The sequence below is a fragment of the Phoca vitulina genome, unplaced genomic scaffold (genome assembly GCF_004348235.1).
Source record: "Phoca vitulina isolate PV1807 unplaced genomic scaffold, GSC_HSeal_1.0 scaffold1, whole genome shotgun sequence".
Lineage (NCBI taxonomy): Eukaryota > Metazoa > Chordata > Mammalia > Carnivora > Phocidae > Phoca > Phoca vitulina.
In genome coordinates, this window is record NW_022589704.1 from 91,273,784 (window position 1) to 91,296,625 (window position 22,842).

The window sequence follows — 22,842 nt, forward strand, 5'->3', positions numbered from 1 at the left end:
TTTATAACTGTATCAGTATAAAGATGAACATATAAATACTCTAATTAAACATTTTCTTCAACCTGAAAGTTCATTTTTTTCTTCTCATTGTAAGAGAAATGAACCATTTTGTGGGTCCCTGAAAGTATTGTGGTCCCCAGCCACTGTGGATGCTGTGTCTCTTGGACGCGTCAGCCCAGCCTGCCTTGAAATCCTGTTAGACCCCGCAGTGAGTGGACGTTACTTTCACCTCTAGGCAAATCCCCTAACAAGACGTTGAAGCCTACACTGGTTTTGCATGGGAAGGGGCATTATTTTATTCTTGTATTCTTTTAAAGAAATAAAAATGCAGGGGAGCTCAGGGAGGGGGCATTATGAGGGAGTTATCAGAATCTCTGAGCAGCTTTTGAAAAACATTATTTATTCCCAATACCCAAGGGTTGGGGTGAGGGTGAGGAGATGTACAGTTTGCAAAACGCCTGAGGTAGATTCCCCAGCTCCTGGTCACTGTTCAATAGTCTCAGCATCAAGTATCCTGTGCCTAATCAAGTCCTATCCATATTTGAATTAATAATTCTCTGCCAGCTGTGGTGCTAAGGGCTTCACACACAGTCTCTCTTTTGATCTCCCCAACAATTATGCCGCCATTTAAGAAATGTGGGCATTGAGGCACAGAGAAGTTAAATCTATTGCCCAGTCACCCAGCTAGGAAAAGGTAGAATACTTGAATTTCTTTGATGACAGAGCATCTGTTCTGACCATTTGCCCTCTGCTGCCCTGAAGCTGTGCTCCGTCCCTACCTCGCACTAACTGAATTCATGTGGTGTTTCTTCCTGCCTGAGTCCTGCCTTGATGACCCGTCCTCAGCCCTGAAGCAAGGGTCTGCCCTTTACTTCACCCTCCATCCGCAGGCTAGGTCTCCGCACATTTCCAGCTCTGGACTGCCTGGTGCCACGCTCCAACCACTAACCCAGCATTACCACCCTCTCTTGCTGAATCCCCCTGATGCCCTACACCTGCCTAGGTCTTAATTCGGTTTATCATTTATTCATGCATTCAACTGACATTCAATAGGTCTCCTTATCCCAGCAGTCTGCTAGGCACTAGAATATAAAGACATTGGCCCTGCACCAAGATATCCCTTGCCTGCTGGGGGGAGAGTGTACAGATCACTGTAATATAGAGTGTGAAGAGCCCTGGATGAGGTGGGAGCCTGGTGCCTTGGGGCTCCAAAGGAGGATGGGATAATCACCACATCTGAAGTCAGGTGTCCTGCCGACTTCTGGCCTGTCTCCCCAACCCTGGATCTGCCCCACGCCAAGCCCTGCCCCAGGACCCTCTTCCATTTGGGCTCTGCCACTACCCACCAAGCTCCACCCTTGGGGAGTTCTGGAATGGTTGGGCTACTGAGTATATGGATGCATTTTAAGAGATTACTGCTCTCATTAGTCATCCTATCTAGAAAAGAGAAGCAAACTTTCAAAATCCTATTTCACTATTTACACAGGAATTTTCAGTGCAACACTCCAGAGTGGAAATCAGTAAAGTATAAATCCTTCCCTCAAGGGGATTTATAAAGTAGCAAAAGACGTCATTATTAAAGTGGTCTCACCTTCAAGCCTGTCTTGTACCATGGACCACACAAACAGCAGAATAAATAGGTTTTCCTACATTTTGAAGATCAATTATTTAAGATGGAATTAATATTTCATGTTAATACCTTATAAAGAAAAATATCTTCATAACAATCTCTTCCATTGGGGCACCTATAGCATTTCCTAGAATCTCTCTTTATAGCATGTCTTAGGTTTATTCTGTTTTGTGACAGAGTTGGATTTTGCACTTTCTTGCTCCATTGAAGTCCCTTTGGGACAGGAACACGATCTCGCTCACCTTGGCAGTGCACACAGCCCAGCGTCTGGCACAGGAAACACTCCACAAGTCCAGGGTCACAAGCTGTTGGCCCCTGGGCCAGATTCTGTCCATAGAAGTGGATTTTATAGCCCACACATTGTTTCTTAAATTTTTAGACTTCATTTCCCATATTTGAAAACTCATGGAGGTCTCCAAGTGTTCTTAAAAGCCAAAATCAAAGCCAACAACATGGAGTCAGAGGTCCCACTGCCTAGAATCAACTCAGGCCAAGAGTGTCCTTTTACCTGGGTTTGGCAGGTCCCCACCCCTTGCCTGCTTAACCTGCTCCTGAGACCACCCTGCTTTGGAAGCACCGGTGTCTGTGGCCCATGCAACCACTGCTTGTCAGACTGAATTGTCCCCATACCTTGCTCTCCTCAAGCCAAAACAGGCCACCCCAAAGCAAAAGACTGTCTCAAAGCAATAAAACAAATGAGCAAAATTGGATTGGAACACGAGACCAAAACAGGATGGGAGAATGGAGCACGGGAATCACCTGGTAAGAAAAGTTAGGATGGAGGTCTAGACTGTAGCAGAAATGCCTGCTTACCTCTGCATGAAGTGTTCCAACAGGACACGTCGATTTCACGAGATGCCTTTGAAAGAAGGCCAGGATCTCCCCACCATATGAGCAGGCAGGCCTACCTTACAGGCTGCCACGCACCACCTTATTTAACTTGGAACCCGGTGCTCCCCTCCTCCTCCAGGCAGCCACAGCCCTGCACTAGGCCCCGCTCATGGAGAGAGCACAGCCACAGGCTGCGCTGCAGTCAGGCAGACAAGAAGCCCCCAGAGCCTGCAGGTCGTGTCCCGCCAGCCGGTCTTGGCCAAGTTGACCAACTTGCCAGTTCCCCTGGGCTTGGTTAAAGTTCTCAAGCATCCTCAATTCCTTGCCGCATTGCTAAACATCTGCTGGGTTCCCCTCGGTGGACACAAAGAAACATCTATCTGAACGGAGGGGCTCACAAATGTGAGGCGTGGCGTCAGTAATGGCAGGCAAGGGCCCAGCGTGATTATGTACCCGCCTGCTCTCTAAACAGCTGTAATGATTTACAAAGAATGAAGCTGAGCCCATGTGAATGTCATACCGCCTAGTTTAGTCCACTCCAGACGCACATGAAACAGATTTTCACACAACAGAAGATGCACACAGACACACTTTGAAACCTGTTCACTCTCTGGATTATAATATGGAATATTAAAGATCAAGGACTATGTCTTTTAGAAATTACAACTTTCGAGGACCAGGCTACCTAAGAAAAAGTGTAGAAATCGGCTTCAGCGGCATTCTGTTCCAGCCCCCATGCCTTTCTCCATACTGTCTCCACTCTTCAAATGCACTCCCCGGCCCTCCATGGCCTATCTAAAGTGGGCACATCAGTCAAAGCAAGGGCTGCAAACTCCAGCCTACACGGCTGAGCAGCTTTGTGAGAGTTTGTGCGGACACAGTACCCTTCCTAACCTGAAAGAGTGTGCCTCATCCATAGGCAAGACAGCAGAGCTTTTCAAAGACACTGTTCTAGCCAAACAAAGCATCTTCTGCACTCCTGCAACTGTGTGTCCTCAGATTCATCTTTACCCTTCCCTGCTCTGTGTCCCAGAGCCCTGTGGCTTTCCCATGCCCCCCTGTCAGTGGGCTTCACATCGTTCTATTCGTGGGGGCCCTGCTAAGAGGTTACAGGACAGGAGAAAGGGAAAAGGTCAGGGTGTTTCTCCCCATTTTTCTCTCGCTCGGGCTGCGTCTCTGTCACTCCAGCTCCCAGAGGACAGGCTACCATAGTTCCTGCCTCCTTCAGATGACCCCAGGCCCTGGGCTCTGGCAATGCTGCCTTTCTCCTCTGTCCTAGCAAAAGTAGTGGCTTCCAGTTGCTGTAATCTCTGAGTTAGCCTACGTCTTCGGCTGCTCAAGCTGCTGTAACAAAATACCATATCCTGAGTGGCTTAAACAATAGAAATCTATTTCTTGCAGTTCCTGAGGATAGGAAATCCAAGATCAAAGTACTGGTCAACTCAGTTCCTGGAGAAAGTCCTCTTCCTCACTTGCAGTTGGCTGCCTTCCTGCTATGTGTTCACATGGCCTTTCCTCTCCTTGCATAGTATGTGTGGAGAAAGAGGAAGCAAACTCTTTGATGTCTCTTCTTATAAGGGGACTAGTCCCATCATGAAGCCCCTACCCTCATGACCTCATCTAAACTTAATTATGTCCCAAAGGCCCCATCTTCAAATACCATCACATTGGAGGGTAGTGCTTCAACACATGAATTTTGGAGGGACACAACTCAGTCCATGGCATCCTGTTCGGCTTCTCAACTACCCCATCACATGTGCACACAATATCTGTATTAAATTCCCTCTTTCTGTAACACATAGATAGAATGGCTTCTATTTCCCTGGCTAGTAGCTAACTTCAGACCAAACCAAGCCAATAGCCATTATACATACTGTGTCTATATCGTAATCATATGTCATAAGATAAGTTTGGTGAGACAGGCATGCTGATACACTGCTGGTAGGGGAGTAAGTGGAAACAACATTTCTGAAAGGCAATTTGGCAAAATGTATCAAAGCCTTGCAATTTTCACATCATTTATTACAGCAATTCCAAATCTAAGGTTTGATTCTAAAGAAATATTTGGATGAAAAATGCACAGAATTATGTATAAGGATGTTTATCATGACTTTAATTATAATAATACAAATTTGGAAGCAATCTAGATATCTAATAATCAAGTATGATTAAACAATGATGGCACATCATTTGATGGATGAAAATACATCCATTAAAAGTAATAATGTCAGTATATATTCATTAGTATGGGAAAATATTCATAATATAATGATGAAGCAAAAATTAAGAAAGAAACAGTATATATAACATAATCACAAAACTGTGTGTAACACAAAACTAGAAAGGAATTTGCCAAAATGTAATAGTTCAACCACCATTTTTTTTTATAAGGATGGTTAAGTTGCATATGGTTTTTAAATTTTTTCTTATATTTTTCCTTTTTTTCCAAATTTTTCTAAAAGAAAATGTACTGTTTTGCCAGAAGAAAAAGGCAATATAGCTAATAAGTAGCAAATTTGAGAGTAAAGATAATAAATTTGTTCATACTATGCTAGCAATTGATGAATAGGCTATGAGTTTTATAGTTGAATTTCATTTCAAGGTGCATGCTTTTCTGTTATTCTAAAAAAGGAAGGAAATAGGAATGAGAGACAGTTGAGAAAAGAAAGAGAAAAAAAGAGAGGTAGGGTAAGAAACCAACTCATACTCTACAGGTCATTGGCTCATTCCTCTAATCTCCAAAACTGTCCATCTATTAATGGGGCCACCAGAGAATCACCACGTGCCCTCCACCTTACAGATAGCCCCCCTCCCTACCCCCGACCTTAGTTTTACTTTTACTAATCATACTTGGGGGTGGGAGGGAGAAAGCCATTCACCTGTATTCAAACATAAGAAACAGCTTTATGAAACTTACACCAAGTTTTACATTAAGGATTTTGAGCAGGATGTAATTCATCACATTCTATTGTCCTCTCTGAGGATCCATAGGAGAAATTTCTCTTTGATGTTTCTACTGGACAGCTGGTTCATTTTTGTCTTCAGTCATTGTAAGGTTTTTACTTTATCATGATTTCCAATTCATGTTGGCTGTTTCAAAGTTCAGAGGCTTTTGTGTAGGTCCCACATCCAAGAAGTATATAGGATTAAATGGCATCTGTGCTTATAATAACTTTGTTACTAACTCTTTGTTTTTAACTCATTTGAATATATATTAAAATGTATGTTAACATATGCATGTTTGCAGGCCACCATAAATCCTTTTTAGAATAAGCTGACACTTGCGGCAGCTGGGTGGCTCAGTCAAACATCTGACTTTGGCTCAGGACCTGGGATCACGTCCTGCAACAGGCACTCCACTCAGCAGGGAGTCTGCTTGTCCCTCTACTGCTCCCCTTGCTCATGCTCTCTCTCTCTCTCTCAGATAAATAAATAAAATCTTAAAAAAAAAAAAGAAGAAGAAGAAGAAGAAGCAGCAGCAGCAGACACTTGTAGTATCTTTGTCACATCTCCCAGCCCACATCTTCTTTCAGCATTAGATGAGTGAACAGCTCCCGGTGCTCCCTCAAGGGTGGTGTGTTCTGCCCTAGTCTTCTCCAAAGTCCTGGGAGTTCACCAAGCTGGTGCATGCATGCAGCCCGTAAGTGCAGGGGAGGTAATTCCACTGGGGATAACTATCAAACAGTGATGAAAAGAAGCTGGTGAATAAAGGCTCTAGGCTCTCATCTTTCCAGTGGATGATTCTGAGAGTATTTCTATATGCTTCTCAGAAAATCTGGAGGAATCAAGTGCCCATTTCTTACAGCAATGAACTCAACAATACTTTCTTTTTTTTTTTTAAGATTTTATTTATTTATTTGACAGAGACACAGGGAGAGAGGGAACACAAGCAGAGGGAGTGGGAGAGGGAGAAGCAGGCTTCCCACAGAGCAGGGAGCCCGAAGTGGGGCTCGATCCCAGGACCCTGGGATCATGACCTGAGCCAAAGGCAGATGCTTAACGACTGAGCCACCCAGGCGCCCCTCAACAATATGTTCTTATACTGACTTTCCTCCTTCCCTCTTTTACTCTCCCTGTTCCCTCATTCCTCTTCCTCTGATCACCTCCCAAATAAACTACCTGCATGCAGGGCCTACTCTCAAAGTTCTGTTTTTAGAGGAAACCAAACCAAATTGGTGGGATCAAAGGAAGGAAGACGTTAAGAAGCTAATGAATAAATTACTTGATGTTTATTAATTTATTGGTGTGACTCAGTTCACAAGAATTCTTTCTACCCAGATTCTTGACTCTGAGTTCCTTGTCTGGGAAAATTGGATGCCCATAAAGTGATCCCTATGCCAACCAGGCACAGATACCACTCTCTCCTCTGACAATTTCTAGACCTTTGGGCAAATAGAAGCTAAAATTTGATATCTGACCAACATGGTATGATATGCCATGGATATCCCAAATCCAATTTTAATATTTCAGGCATCAGAGGAAGATGAGAGAGGAAGAAGAATGGTGGTGGTGATGCTGGTGATGGCTGCTATTTACTGAATACTTGTTCCCCATTCCCCTCATTTGGCAGTTAAGGAAACAAAAGCCCAGGGAGATTAAATGTCTTGTCCAAGGTAAGAAGCTGGTCATTGACAATGCTGGAACTTTGTCTCCCAAGCCAGTATTTATTCCATTATTCTTTGCTTCTTCTATGCTAATATGCAGATGAGAATTGAAACCTAGGGATTTCCATGATCCATGCCATCTTAAGAACACTATATATGGGACTAAAAATTATCCCTCCTCCCGTAAAGAAAGATGAAGCATTCTCTTCAGTCACTCTGAGTGTATACAATATAAAACAGAGTACTAGTCCATGGGCATGGTCATCAGCCTTGGGGGCAGAGCCTCAGACTGGAGGGATGAAAACCCTCACCCAGTCACCTCTAGTGACCTCTGGGCATAAAAGGCATGCCTATGTTCCTCAATTTGACTTACAAATGGAATTCATTTTCTATTGTGCCATGACATGAAAAATTTGGGAAGAATTATCTTAACAAGTATAATTAATTTACTGAACATTCTGGAAAGTTTCAATAGAGTCCAAGCATGAAACAGTTTTATTTTTCTCCTCAACTATTGCCTTCTCCATGCTCTGCCAAATCACCCCTGATGACAGTTCAGTTTGAGCTGATCCAATAACTTTCCAGGCACTTCTAGTTCCAAAAAAACAAGTTCCATCCTGGGATCGACTCCCCTTTTGCTTTTAAAAAGCACAATCCAGGGGTACCTGGGTGGCTTACTTGGTTAAGCACCTGACTCTAGATTTTGGCTCAGGTCATGATCTCAAGGTTGTGAGATCAAGCCCTGGGTGGGGCTCCATGCTGGGCGTGGAGCCTGCTTAAGATTCTCTCTCTCCCTCTGCCCCTCCCCCCGCTTACCAAAAAAAAAAAAAAAAAGAACCCACAATCAAGTATAAATCTAAACTTGAATCTCATATACATTTCAAAGCTTCCAACCTGCTCTTTGCTCAGGCCCAACCCGTGGGTCAAGCTCAGAAGTGAAGGGGGTATGGTCTGTTTTTATCTTCTTCCTCCATCTTTTCTCTCTTCCTTTTCTGACTCTCACTGGGCAGGAAGGAAGGGAAGTCAAGGAAAAACAAGTATTTTACTTAGCTGTATGCACTGTTTTGATTCCTTATGGGCTGGCTATTGATGCCCCCAATGGGCAGCAGTGTGTCAGTGCTGGCTCTCTCATGGGCTACAGGGTGCCTTTCTACTGCCCTCACACGGGGATACTCTCTTTGGCTAACCTCTTGAACACCTCCCTCCACTCCTACCCCAGATAGGACATCCATAGTATCTTATCCTGACCCCATAGTCTGACCAGGATACAATAAGAAGGTCCAATCCAGTATTTTCTGCAGAAAACTCACTCACACTTACTGAGTCAAATGTAGTGTGCAAGCTGCCTCCTTGTTGCCCTCTCTCCTCACCTTATCATTAGGGCTGCTAACACCTAGACTTTAGGACTCTCGAGGCAATAGGGAGACATGGTTGTTTCCACATCGCCCTCTAACTCCCAGGATATGTATCAAACTGCAGAGGCCTCTCTCACTGTAACTCACACAGCTGCAAAAGTGGCCTAGAGCAGACCCATGGATTCTCCACATGTACCAGCTAGGTGGACAGTGGGGTGCTAGTCTCCCCTTCTTGCAGACACTCCCCAATCTCTAGAAGTTGTGCTCTCTTTTTACTTGGAAGAAAAGCTGGGAGAGCCGAGGGTAAAAGTCTCCTCTAGGTCTATAATCAACAACTCATACCCTTCCCACTTTCCAGGCTTCTCTTGAGGCTGGAGGAGGTGCTATGGTTTCTGTCATTTTCCTGTGTTGTCTTCTTTGGTTCAGGGGACCATGTCCACTCCCCTCTTTATAACATAGTGTTATTTATTGCCTGGTATTCTCAACATTTAACCTTTACATAAAATTCTGACATGAAGATAATGCCTAAAACTAAAAAAATAAAAATTAAAAGAATCAGATAAACTAAATAGACAACAATCTCTGTCAAACGTTTTCCAGGTACTTGAAAGAAACCTAAGCTATCCAGAGAAAGGTTCATCAGTAGTGCATAAACCCTACGGGAAGAGTTGGGCTCTTTGGTTTGATATTCACCCTAACAGCTTCCCTTTCCCTTTCTTTCCCCAATTACCAGACACCCATAGGTGTCACCTCAGCTCCTAATTTCTGATTCAAGGGCTGCAAGCTTTGATAATCCACTTTGAACACATTTCTGCAGCTCAAACTTGGCAACGTTACACTGTTCTCTTATTTGTCCCCTGTTTCCAGGCACTACCCTCCTGCTTCAGCTGCAACCCCATGAGATGACCAGTCAGCTCAGATGTCCACCCCCCCACCTTTTCACCACAGGACCCTCCTGAAACTCCTCAAGATACTTGATTCTCCATCTTCTCTCTATAATAGTTCTAAAATTAAAGTTCGGGGTGGGGGGAACAAAACAAGAGACAGAGAGATAGCACACTTACTGGTAGCCACAAAGCAGCTTTTGCCTGAAATATTCTGGGTCAAAATGAAGAAAAATGGCTGAAATTAACCAACAAAATTTTATGTCTCCAAATATTCACCATATTCATGTGACTGTAGAACACAGTTTAGCACTTGTCACTGATCTTGTGAATTAATTTTATAAGCTGATTGTTTGACTGATTTTGACTATTTGGTTATTTATCTATACTTATCCTCAAAGCACCCTTGCCTCTAGCATGTGGGAGTGAAACAGCCTGTTTTGTGGTCTTATTTTGTGCCAAGGACTGGAGCAGGCACTTTGCATGTGCTCTCACAGGAAATGAGGAGGATGATTCCTCTTTTTTGTCTCTCCTCATCTTAAAGCATTTTGCACCTTGCAAGTATTTTAGGTGTTTCATACTAATATGCAAGCCTCATCAGAAACACAATGCCAACTTTAATTTTTTTGGTTGTTGAACCTAGCGCCAAGAGCAAGTCAAGAGGATGGCTTCGAATCATGTTTTATTTATGCAGAGGAATAAAAATACACTCATGCAAGTGAAGGGTGAGAGGCAACACGAGGCAATGCATTTTTACAAGGCAAGAGGAAGCCTTGATTTACTTCCCATTCACTAAAACTTTATGGCTACCTCATCAAATGAGACAGGTTGCTTTCTGTCTCTTAGACAGTAAATATGGTTAATGTGCTGAGCAGTGGTGCACCCGCTCTCAGGCTGTTTATTAGGAACAGGAGTTATTTAGTGACTCTTCCTTTGTCATGAAGATGAGTCCCTGAGAGATCACTGAGGGCCCTGGAAATGATGCTCGACCTGATGCACTATTGCCTGGGAAGCCTATTGGATAAGAGATGTAAGAAGAGGTATATACAACACTCCTCATTTCTGGAATCCTCCTCCATTCTGGAAGTAGAATATTCTTGAACTTTCAGTGGCAAAGAGCTTTTATTCATTTCAGCTTATTAACATCTTCTGAGTCCACAGAAGTGGGGCACAAGAGCAGTAGTAAAGAGGAAACGAATGGTGGCTTTGGCCATGGACAACTCGTTGTGTTATTAGAAATGCCTGGATCAACTTAAGTTGAGGTTTAGAAAGAGGTGGGCCCAAGGGACACACAGAGCAGTCAGAGTTCTGGGGATTCCATGCTTTACAGCAGTACTGTCCAATATAATGTGTGCCACATAGCTATCTTAAATTTTCTAATAGCTAGATTAAAAAACAAAGTAAAAAATAGTTGAGTTTAATATTAATAATATATTTTCTTTAACCTAGTATATTCTGATATTGACATGTAGTTAACACAAAAAAATATTTACGGGATAGTTTATATTTTTTTCCATACTGCTATGGACTGTATGATTGATTGTTTCCCCACCAAGTCTGTAGGTTGAAACTCTAACTCCCGATGGGATGGTACTGGGGCCTTGGAGAGGTGATCAGGTTTAGATGAGGTCATGACAGTAGACCCCCCACAATGGGATTCGTGCCCTTAAAAGAAGAGGAAGAGAGACCCAGACAAGAGCTTCCTCTCTCAGTCATGTGAGGAGGACACAGCAAGAAGCCAGGAAGCAGGCCTTCACCAAACACCAGATCTGCCAGCACCCTGATCTTGGGCTTCTCAGCCTCCAGAACTATGAAGAAAACATGCTTGTTGTTTATGCCACTCAGTCCATGGCAATGTGCTATAGCAGGCTGAACTAATTAAGGCATACACCAAGCATCCAAAACAGACCATCTCACTTTGGGCTAGCCACATTTCAGGTGCCCTATAAGCACCTGTGACTTGTGGCTACCACATAAGATGGCACAGCTGTAGAGTAAAGCTACTCAAACTCTAACATTGCTAGGAATCAACCGAGAGCTTGTTAAAATACTAGTTCTGATTCTTATTCCCATAGGCCAGGGTAGAGCCTGAGATTCTGGGTTTTTCAGAAGCTCTCAAGTGCTACCAATGCTGATAGTTCATGAACTACATTTTGAGCAGCAAGGAACTAGAGAGAATGCCCTTCAAGGATGTGCTGGCCCTGGCTCATGAGAGCTGACTATGTGCATCTCTTCCTATATCCACATTCAGTGATGCCACCCTGGTAGCTCAAAATCAGCCATATAGGAGGATTTGCACAACAGAGACTGGCAAACAATTCAAATCAGGGCATTACTCTATCTGCAGAGCCAGTTGTTGAACATTTATCAGAGTATTACTGCTCCCGGTCCAATGGGGAATTCACAATTGCTGGCCCTTTTCTCAGTAATGGTGTTATGGGTAATTATTCTCCTCCTCCTCTTCCTCCTCCTTCTTATCTATAATGATTTTTCATAGTTAACATTTACTATTCCTGTAATTTTTAAAAATACACTTTTTTAAACAAAAGAAGTACACAACATTTAGGGATAGGGGACCTGCTTCTAATAAATGTTATGCCATGAATTAACTTTGTAATCTAAACAAATCTTTTAACTCTGTCACTTTCTCCACCTATATAATGAATGTAAACACATTTTCTCTACCTGCTTAAGATACATTTTTGAAAAATAAAGTAAAATGATATCTGAAAATTGATTTTCCAGGTGACTTGACACAAATCCAAGAAAAACAATGAAACTGACAAGCTACCTCAAGCATCAAGAGCATCACTGCCCTAGTGTGGTCAGGTTCTCTTTCAGGCCAGAGCTTCTATCCAGGGCAGAGAGATCTTCAGTTCTGAAGGGCACAGCTATCTATCTCATTATGAATATCCTGAACTCATATTCTTTTTTGGGGGGAAGAGAATTAGCTTCTTTATTTGACCACCTCCACCCCCACCCCACCCTGGATTTTTTTTTTTTTATGTTATGTTAGTCATCATTAGTTTTTGATGTAGTGTTCCACTCATATTCTTGACCAACTCCTAGCTGTCCTTACTGGTTAAGAAAGCCTCATCAGCAAAAGAATATTGAAAAAAGAAGAACAAAGTTATTAGACGCAAATTTCCCAATTTCAAAACTTACTACAAAACTACAGTAATCAAAAGGTTGCGGTGTGGGACGCCTGGGTGGCTCAGTCGGTTAAGCGGCTGCCTTCGGCTGAGGTCACGATCCCAGCATCCTAGGATCAAGTCCCGCATCAGGCTCCTTGCTCAGCAGGGAGCCTGCTTCTCCCTCTGCCTGCAGCTCCCCCTGCCTGTACTCTCGCTCACTCTCTCTCGCCCACGCTCTCTAACAAATAAATAAATAAAATCTTTTAAAAAAAAAAAAAAGGTTGTGGTGCTAGAATAAGGATAAACATATAGATCAATGAAATAGTATTAAGAGTCCAGAAATAAACCCAAAGTGTTTGGTGAACTGATTTTGACACAGGGGTCAAGAACCATTCAATGGGGAAAGATTAGTTTTTCAACAAGTGGTATAGGGACAACCAAATAGCCACATATCAAAAAAAAAAAAAAAAAAAAAAAAAGAGAATCTGGACCCCTACCATACACTGTATACAAAAATTAACTCAAAATAGATCAAAGACCTAAATATAAGAGCTAAAACTATAAAACTCATAGAAGAAAACATAGGTATACATATTTGTGACCCTGGATTAGGTAACAATGTCTCTTTTTTTTAATTAACATATAATGTATTATTTGTTTCAGGGGTACAGGTCTGTGATTCATCAGTCTTACACAATTCACAGCACTCACCATAGCACATACCCTCCCCAATGTCCATCACCCAGCCATCCTTCCCACCCACCTCCACTCCTTAAATATGATAACAAAACCACAAGAAAACAAAGAGAAAAATAAATTGGATTTCATCAAAATTAAAAATAAATGTGTATCAGGGTGCCTGGGTGGATTGGTTCTGCACTCATAGGGGAATATGCTTAAGGATTCTCTCTCCCTCTCCCTCTGCCCCTCTCCCTGCTCTCCCTCTAAAATAAATAAATGAATCTTTAAGAAAAATGTTTGTGGGGGTGCCTGTGTGGCGCAGATGGTTAAGCGTCTGCCTTCGCTCGGGTCATGATCCTGGGATCCTGGGATTGAGCCCCATGTAGGTCTCCCTGCTCAGCATGGAGCCTCCTTCTCTCTCCTTCTGCCCCTCCCCCTGCTCGTACACTCTCTCAATCTCTCTCTCTCTCTCAAATGAATAAATAAAATCTTTAAAAAAAGTTTGTGTATCAAAGGGCATTCTCAATAAAGTGAAAAAATAGCCTACACAATGGGAGAAAATATTCACAAATTATAAATCTAATAAAGGATTCACATCTAGAATGTATAAAGAATTTCTAAACTAAACAACAAAAATAATAAAAAATGTAATTGAAAAATTGGGAAATGACTTAAATAGACAGTTCTCCAAAGAAGAAATGCAAATAGCCAATAACCACATGAAAAGATGTTCAACATCACTAATCATTCAGAAAAAGCAAATCAAAACCATAATTAGATAACACCTCACACCCATTAGGATGGCTACTATCAAAAGTAGAAAGAAAGAAAATGTTGTGAGGAGAATATATATATAAATATTTAGTGAATATACTAAAAAAGCATTGGATTGTATGCTTTATTTTTTTTAATTTATATATTTATTTTAGAGAGAGAGAGAGCACGTGAGCAGGGGGAGGGGCAGAGAAAGAGAGAGAGAGAGAATCTCAGGCAGGCTCCGCACTGAGCATGGAGCCCAACACTGGGCTTGATCTCACAACCCTGAGATCTGAGCTGAAATCAAAAGTCAGACACTCAACTGACTGAGCCACCCATGCACCCTGGATTGTACACTTTAAATGGTGAATTTTTGTAAAGTAAATTTTATCTCAGTTAAAAAAATAAAAGGAAAAAAAGAAAACCTTGTCACAATGATTTCTGTGGTCACAACATTTAATCCATTCAACAAATAGCACCAAAAATAGTTTGGATATTGTGCTGAGTGCTGAGAATAAAGTGCCATGTACAACCAATCAGTTCTTGTCTTCAGGATCTTACTGTCTAGTCCGTCCATCTGTCTGTCTCAGCTCAGCCTACTGTTACAAACCAATTAACCTCACACTACCATGACCAGGTTCATACCTGGCCCAAAATATATTAGAGGTTGCTGTTGAGTCTTAAATATTTCAAGTCATTTTGTCGGGGGAGGGGGGTATAATTAATTTTCTGGGGCCGCCGTAACAAAGTACCACAAACTGAGTGACTTAAACAACAGAAATTTATTGTCTTACAGTTCTAATGGCTGAAAGTCCCAAGATCAAGGTGTCAGCAGAGCCATGCGCCCTCTCAAGGTGCTAGGAAAGGATCTGTTCCAGGTCCCTCTGCCAACTTCTGTTTGTTCTTAGGCTTATGGCAGCACAACCTCAGTCTTCACATCACATTCTCCCTGTGTGCATGTCTGTGTCCAAGTTTCCCCTTTTGATGAGGACACCAGTCATACTGGATCACGGGCCCACCCTACCCTAGTATGACCTCATCTTAACGAATTGCATCTGCTACAACTCTATTTGCAAACAAGGTCACATTCTAAGTACTGGAAGTTAGGGCCTTAACATGTGAATTTTGAAGGGACATAATTCAACCCCTAATGCACACACACCATATATATGTGTATGTGTGTGTACATGTACATGCACACACATGCAACTGGCTTTAATAGCATCTCTAAGGGATGGAAAAGGTAATGGAGTTTGGTCCCTGTGCTCCAGATGAGACTACTGAGGCTCAGAGAAGTTAAGGGATTAGGGGAATCCAGGTCCCTAGACTCTCAGTTGAGCACACCTCTCTTGGAGTGGTGTTTCTTTTGATGCCGTGACTTCTGCTGTTGCACTGCCAACAAGCAGTCAGATTCCTGAGGGTTCTGACCTTGGCCAACACAGGTGTCAAGCCGGTGGGTGGTCTCTAACACATTTCTCAGCCTGTACTGACAGCATCCTGGCAGGAGAGTGGGCACTGGGATAAAAGCCTGTTCTAACACATGGCATTCCTCTCGGGCTGCCCAATCTCCCTGCCTTCTTCAGTAGCTATGAGCTGTTGGCAGCTGTGGGTGTAGAAAACCAGAGAGTTGAATCCATAGGAACTTCAGTGCACCACATTTCTAACCAAAGGGGCAAGATATCAATCAATCCAATCCCACCTAAGCTTGTCAGTTATCACATGTTGCTGTGTCTTCAAAATCATCACCAGCGCCATATCTAATTTATTGAGGCAGCATCTGAAAATCTGATATAAACTAGTCTTTAAGCTTGTAGAACACCACAAAATTTCCCTCTAATCTATACCCAAGCCAAATCCTCCTCTTTAAAACAATGCCCGAATAGAAGAACAAGGCTGTTGTCTTGAAAGACTTGGGGATGTGGGGACAATTAGCTTGGCAAAAACTCAAATTAACACATGGCTCCTAAGGGTCATATCCCAGGGCTGGATCATAGAAATATGGACATTCAGATAAGTCAGCTGACAAGTAGAAACAGAAAAGGGGGATTTCTATGAAAGCCAGCTGTTAGAGGCTTGGTAAAGACATCCTGGAGAAGGAGATAGGACACAAGAGGACCGCCCCACCCTGGCACTTGCTATGCAGCCTCCATCAAATCGCTTCCTTTCCCTTGCTTTCCCCAGTTGTGAAACGAAAGTATTGCATTCAGAGATCACCAATGTCTCTTCCTATTCTAACATCTTACTTGGGAAGAAAACCAGGTAAATACATTAGCCACATGCTCCTAAATGAACAACGGATTCTAAAGAGGTGTGTAGCTTCCACACAACTGAAAGCCACCAAGTCCCAGTAAATACCCCCTCCCACACAGATACTCCAGGCACTATGGAGATAAATTCTGAAGCTGGAGATAGGAAGATTCTGAGAGGCATCAAGCAGCACTGACTCTACTTCTCCTGAGAACACTTAAGTCAGCAGCCCCTAAGCACCTAAGGTGGCTCAGACAGTGTTGTGCATGGAGACAACATAAATGACAGGAGCAGAGGCTCTCTTCAAAAGAGGATGGGAACCTGGCAGGAGGCAAATGTCACTGCAGACCAGGGGGGCCAAAGCTCAATGTTCACTGCCAGAAATCTGTACTAGATCCTCACCACTAGCCACTCAAGGAACTGAAACCCCCAGGAAGGCACAGATCATAGTCGATGATAAATAATACACTGGAGGTTGACACTGGAAACTGTGGGCCAGATTTGAGCAAGGGACCTGTTTTGTTTAGCCTGTACTATATTTTCTAAAAATTTAACTTAGCTCTCAATCTTAAAAAAAAAAATAGGACTTTTTTACATAAAAATACATATTTCCAGCTTTTCTTGAAAATGAGAATATTTGGTAATGCTGGGACTTCATTCCCACCTGGCTGCCATCATAGGGCTGAAGAGCACCTGCCTGTGATAGAGGGGACCTGGTTTCCCAATGCACCACAGGCCAGTCACAGCTTCACTCATTTATGGTTGCTCTTTGGCCTCACCCAAGAATAAAGCAAATGAAGCCCAGGCACATCCAGTGTTATGTTTGCAGAGGCAGAGGCATGGATTTTATCTCTGCAAACTTTTCAGCTTCCAAAATGGCAACCATAGACCAAGGGCAGCACCCATCTAAATCATAAAGGTAATAGGCAAAAAAGATACTGCAAACAAACTGACTGACTACCAGAAAAGGAATGATTGCACAAAAAGTGGATTATCAATGCTGCGGAATATTATGCAGGCTCTCAACCAGGCTCTCAACCAGGGACAATTTTTGTCCCCCAGGGGACATTTGGCAATGTCTGGAGATATTTTTGGTGTCACAACCTGGGAGTGGGAGGGATAGGTACTGCTGTGATCTAGTAGGTAGTGCACAGCAATGCTGTTTAACATCCTACAATGCACAGAGCATCCCTTCCACAGCAAAGAATTATTCAGCCCCAAATGTCAATAGTGCTGAGGTGAGACACCATGAGTTAGATCCACTCTTGTCCACATGGAGAGAGTTCCATGATGGTAACTGAGAAAAGCATACACCGTTTTAAAAATAATGACAGAACAAAATTATGCACACAAATTTAATAAACAGCATTGTGGTATGATTTGCATGAAATCAGATATTTCTGTAACTCTCCGCATAAAAATCTTTCATGAAAGAATAGATCACCAAATGTTAATGGGAACAATTGTAGAGTGTCAATGTTGTGGGCGATTTCTACTTTCCTCCTTATATTTCTTGGCATCGTGTGAATATCTTTTAAATGAATGTGTATATATATGTACATATATATGTATATATAAAATCAGAAAAACACAGTAAAGATGTTTTTCATTGTCAAGGAATCAATAGACCATTCACATACATGACCTTCAACAATAGATTTATTGGTCACCCTGCCAAACCTTACTCCTCTGCCATTAACAAAGATAATCGTAATTGATTGGCATCTACATTTTCTCCCTTCCCTTGCCCAACCTTGAAAGGGCCTTCCTGACCAAGGGCCAGAAAAAGAACATGTGTTTCTTAGCAAGAGAAGCTCAGGCAGCTAATCAGCTGAATAGTCGGCACCTGACAGCCCATCCGATGGCAATCTATGACCGACCAGCTGACAGGACCACGGTTCCTCTCCCTTCTCCTTGTCAATAAGCTTCCTCTGAGTGCAAAGAGTTCCCAGAGAGAGAACAGAGGCAGAGGACACAGGCCTTACTCTTAATGAGCTTGCACACTATTTAGGAGATGTACAAAACACACAGCAAAACTTGGTAAAGGTGCAGGAGCCAATAACAAATTTCAGGGCTCTCACAACCCAGCTCTGCCTGGCATTAGGTCAACCTCCCTATCTTCATATCACGCCAATAACCACTCTGTGGTCTAAAGAGCAGTGGCAGACATTCCAAAAGGCTGGAGCTCAGTTGGGCTGCATGTGTGTCTGCTGGAGCAGACACAGTACAGGGCCAAAGACTGCTCCCGTGAGCGGCTCTCAGCTTCCCTTGCTTGGGTACCCCAGCATCACCACCAGTGACCTCAGTGAAAAGTAGTATTGGCTTCTCTCCTGCACCTCTCATTGCCTTATGCACATGTCTGATTAGTGGGTGCTGAAAATAGATTCAGTCTATCCCTAAAATGAGTGGGTTTGTAAATTATCTGAATGTGTGGAACTGATTTTGTGAGAGCATGAGTATATGCACATACTTTCACCAGCAAGTAGTGATGACTATGCACATAAATAGGCAAGGGTTTCATGGCACATGAGACAGTGCTTTAGGATCAGGGTAAGAACATATATTTAGCAATGAATATATCATACATACTATTCGACAAGTTAAACTTCAACATTAGCTAGAGGATTTAGCCAATGAGACTAATGATTATGATAAAAATGAGATTCTGAACTGTGCTATGTACTAGGTATTTTGCTAGGCACTTTCTAAGCATGTCTTCAAACCTCACAGAACCCCTGCAGAAAGAGTCACATTATCCTTATTTAATAGATGAGAAAACTGGGGCTCAAAAAAAATTACATATATTGCTCCAGCCCTTTCAGCTATTAAATGTCAAGGCCAAGACTCAAACCCATGTCCACGTAAATCCACAGTGCTTTCCACTGAATGATGCTTTCTCTGTGTTTACTCCCCATAATCTATGATAGCCCATGTAAAGGGAGGTCACAAGGTCAATCAGAAGAGCCACAGCTCAAAAGCTGGTGTTTTTAGGAGGTTATGCTTCTCCCAGATACTTGTCTGCCCTTTAAGGACTAGTAGTCAATTAATTACATGTCACTGGTTAAGTAAGATATAAAAGCCAAAGGGAAATATCCAAAGTATAGATATCTGGGAGATCTATGTTAGTGAAACTAGAGAATTTTATGGTTACAACTAGCAGTGTTTCATTTTTCCTAAAGTAGGACAAAATAGACAGTGACATGGGGGCAAGTGACAAAACCCAAGGGAGATTGTCATCAATTTCATATTTTCAGTTCATGCAGGAATTGTTATTTCTACTGATGAAAGTACAAAGTGGTGCTCATTATGGCTGAGACCTCATGTGAATTTCTGTGATGAGCAGGTTAACATAAAATTAAAATTCCCCAAACAAACACAATGGGCTTGTCAGTCTCAGCTGGTTTCTCTTACCAGCTTCTCATTAAACACAGGAATGAGTCTCCTGGGAGCTTCCAGGTCAGGCCTGCTTTCTTGGGTTGTGATTACTGTTTTTGCTAACTTCATAAATAAACAGTGTTTCTCAAGTTTTTGTACTTTTTTAAAACTTATGCCCCATTTGGTGACTATAATATTCTCATGCAGTTCCCCCTCAAAAAAAAAATCAGACACTAAATCTTCTTCTTGATAATTTCTATCATTCTAAAGATAAAGTCTGACTTCAGAGTATCTTTAGAGAGCAAGGCTCGTGTGCGTAGCTTATTATCTGCAGTTTTACTTAAAAAATAACAGTGTTTTGTTTTGTTTGGCTTTGTCTTAACATTGCGTCATGACAATAATTACACTTCTCAAACTGCACACAACCTGCCTGCCCCTTTCTCAGAAAAAATGCTGATTTTTTTTTCCCTCTAGCAGGTCCTGGCACCCTGGTCGAGAATCACTGTTCTAAAGTTTAATAAACTCCAAAACCAGGAAAGAAAACTGTCTAATTTCATCATGATTGGTATATTTTCTCACACTGATGGGAAAAGAAAGTACTTGAGAAGAGAGAGGGCTGATGATGGAAACAGGAGGAAGATATGTGCCTTTCCTTCAGGGGAACAGTCCAGAGCTCCTCTAGAGAAGGTGGAAGGCAGGCAGGAGAAGCCTCAGAGCTTGACTCTGTTTAGCAAGGACACTGAGTAGCTCTCAGCTCCGCATGAAAGGCAGACATGCAAGTGGATTCCACAGAGTTTTCTCACCTTCACTCCTTCTATGTGCTGAGGAAGAACGCCTACTCCTGAACCCACTTTTCATTTATGAGAAGAGATTTACAAGAGGGATAGAGGAAAGAAAGAGAGAAATGATGATGGGAAGGGGGGTGGGGGGGAACTTATAGAGGGATAAGGAAGATAAAGGGGGAAAGGAGGAGAATGAATGAGGGGAACAACCATGGAGGCATCCAAGTTCAGACCATAAAGAATAGGAGGGATCATTTCAATGACAATTTCACATTGATAACAATAACTACCACTTATTGGCCTTTTGCTGTGTAAATGGATGGACAGATGGATGAATATATAAGTATGCATATACATATATATTTAATTCCGTTTACCTTCACTCCAGTTAACTTAGTCCTCCCTATTGCAATCTCCCTTTTACCCTGAGGAATCTGAGGCTCTTGTAGCTAGTGACTTCTCCAAGAGAGCAGAACTACAATTCAAACCCAGCGTGTCCGGGTCCAAATCTCATGCTGTTGATTACTACACCACTTATTTGTAAGAAATGCCAAAGAATGCATATATTTAGTTGCATATTTTCTTATTCAAATTAGTCTTCTTGAGACACGATGCTGTTCCAGTGATGTTTCCTCTGATGAAAATCACTTGGGGACCCACTTTTGAAACTTCCCTCACAGCCTTAAGCACATCCTTTTGATTATCTTCATTGATAACATATCCTCATGCTTTCATAGTGGAGCTTATTTAGAGGACAGTCAAAAGTCACTGAGAGCAAAGCTGGTTTAAAACTGGGGGTGACACCTCTAGGTGATACTATTTGAGGTTTAAGGAAAAAGAGTGTGATTATTTTGTGTGTCTTATCTACTGTCTCAGAGAAATTCCCAAAGGAGAGCTGCTAGCAAGATTCTGATCAATGGCCTATCACTGCAATAAATACAGACCTAAGGTAGCCCCTTCAAAATTCAACATTGAACTGGTATATTTGTTAAAAACACCATTCTTGTGACAATAAAATAATACCTTAGTCATTCCTTAGAGTACATCAATCTGATCTTGCTTTAACTACTGGTGAATGGAACATTCCATAAAAAAAAGAAAAAAAAAAAAAAACGGTAAGGACCTAACCGTCTTTGATGTTAATGCTGTTAAGACATCTTGTGCCCTAACTTCTTGTTGAAAAGTCCAAAGAGAAATGATAATGCCTGTGGGGTATTATTGCCTTTAAACTTTAAACTTTTAATCATGTGAGCCAGATGATGGATAACTAGACATTTGGAATGGGATGGTCTGCCCACCTCCCGCCCTGAGACTAACTACCCTTTGAGCATCTAGCAGGGTTGCCTCTAACACACTTGAAAAATGGCATCATATATGGGCTGAAGTGGTTCCTCTGCTGTTCATGGTCCATGTCTCAGGTGCTCTTCTCTGAGTGGTTACTGTTTTTCTCAAGAGCTGCTAATTTTCATTACAGTGATGGACTGGAGGAGTGCTGAAATGTCATATGAAAAGAAAATTGCTGGGTAGCCCCCTTTTTTTTCCATTAGAATTTCAGCAACACGAGGAAAGCAAGGGCAGACGAGATAATGAAGGGGCTTCACAGGCATTCATTTCACTTTCACTTTCCTTTGAGAAAGTGTTAATAAAATTAGCAGTGTTCCAATAACAGCAGGATTATAAAAGATACATTTATCAACAATGTGCAATTTTCCTACTGGAATGTATAATACAACTTTTCAAATGCAAATCTCCTATCAATGAACATATAAAGCGGCAAGATAAAGGGGGAAAATGACATTAAGCTAATTCTTACTCATCTCCGAAAACTAAAAGGATTAAAACTTTTAAAGTTAACTGACAAATCTCCCCAAACTTGATTGGAAACTTTCATTCAGTTTTGCTCTGTCAAGGCTTTAGACAAAGCTCCTTACAAGGAATCATGCTAATTCTTTTGAATTGCAGGGAATGGGTCAAAATCAACACCTTCCCATCACCTACCACACAAAAGCCAAAAATCCTCTTACATGGTCCTCTGAAGTCAGTCAGGCCCTATCCAACAATCAAAGTCCTCCGTAAGCCAGCTCACTCTGCCCCCAAAGTCATTTCCCCTCCTTGCCCATTGTAAATCCCTGGCTGAAAACTGGTCCCTCGAAGGTCTGTGATGCTATCTGCTCTGAATCTCCTCCCAAATCCTCTGAAGCCTTTGCAACTCAGAGGATGCCTTGTCTTTCCATCCTGTGTCTCACCAACCTCTCATCCCTCTCATGTCGCCTGAACCATCAACTCACCAAATCATAATAAGCCATCTCGAATGGATCACAACTTTTTCAGGAATACCACCTCCCCAGGTGAATGGTGAGCTCCCATAGAGCAGGGACAGTACTAGGCATATACATATGATAAGCATGTGTTGATTACATGATAGACTCTATGGCCCTGCTCCTCCTTCTATGGAGATACAAACAGGTCAAAAGACAGGCAGAGAGAGAAAAAGAAAGAAAGAAAGAAAGAAAGAAAGAAAGAAAGAAAGAAAGAAAGAAAGAAAAGAAAGAAAGAAGAAAGA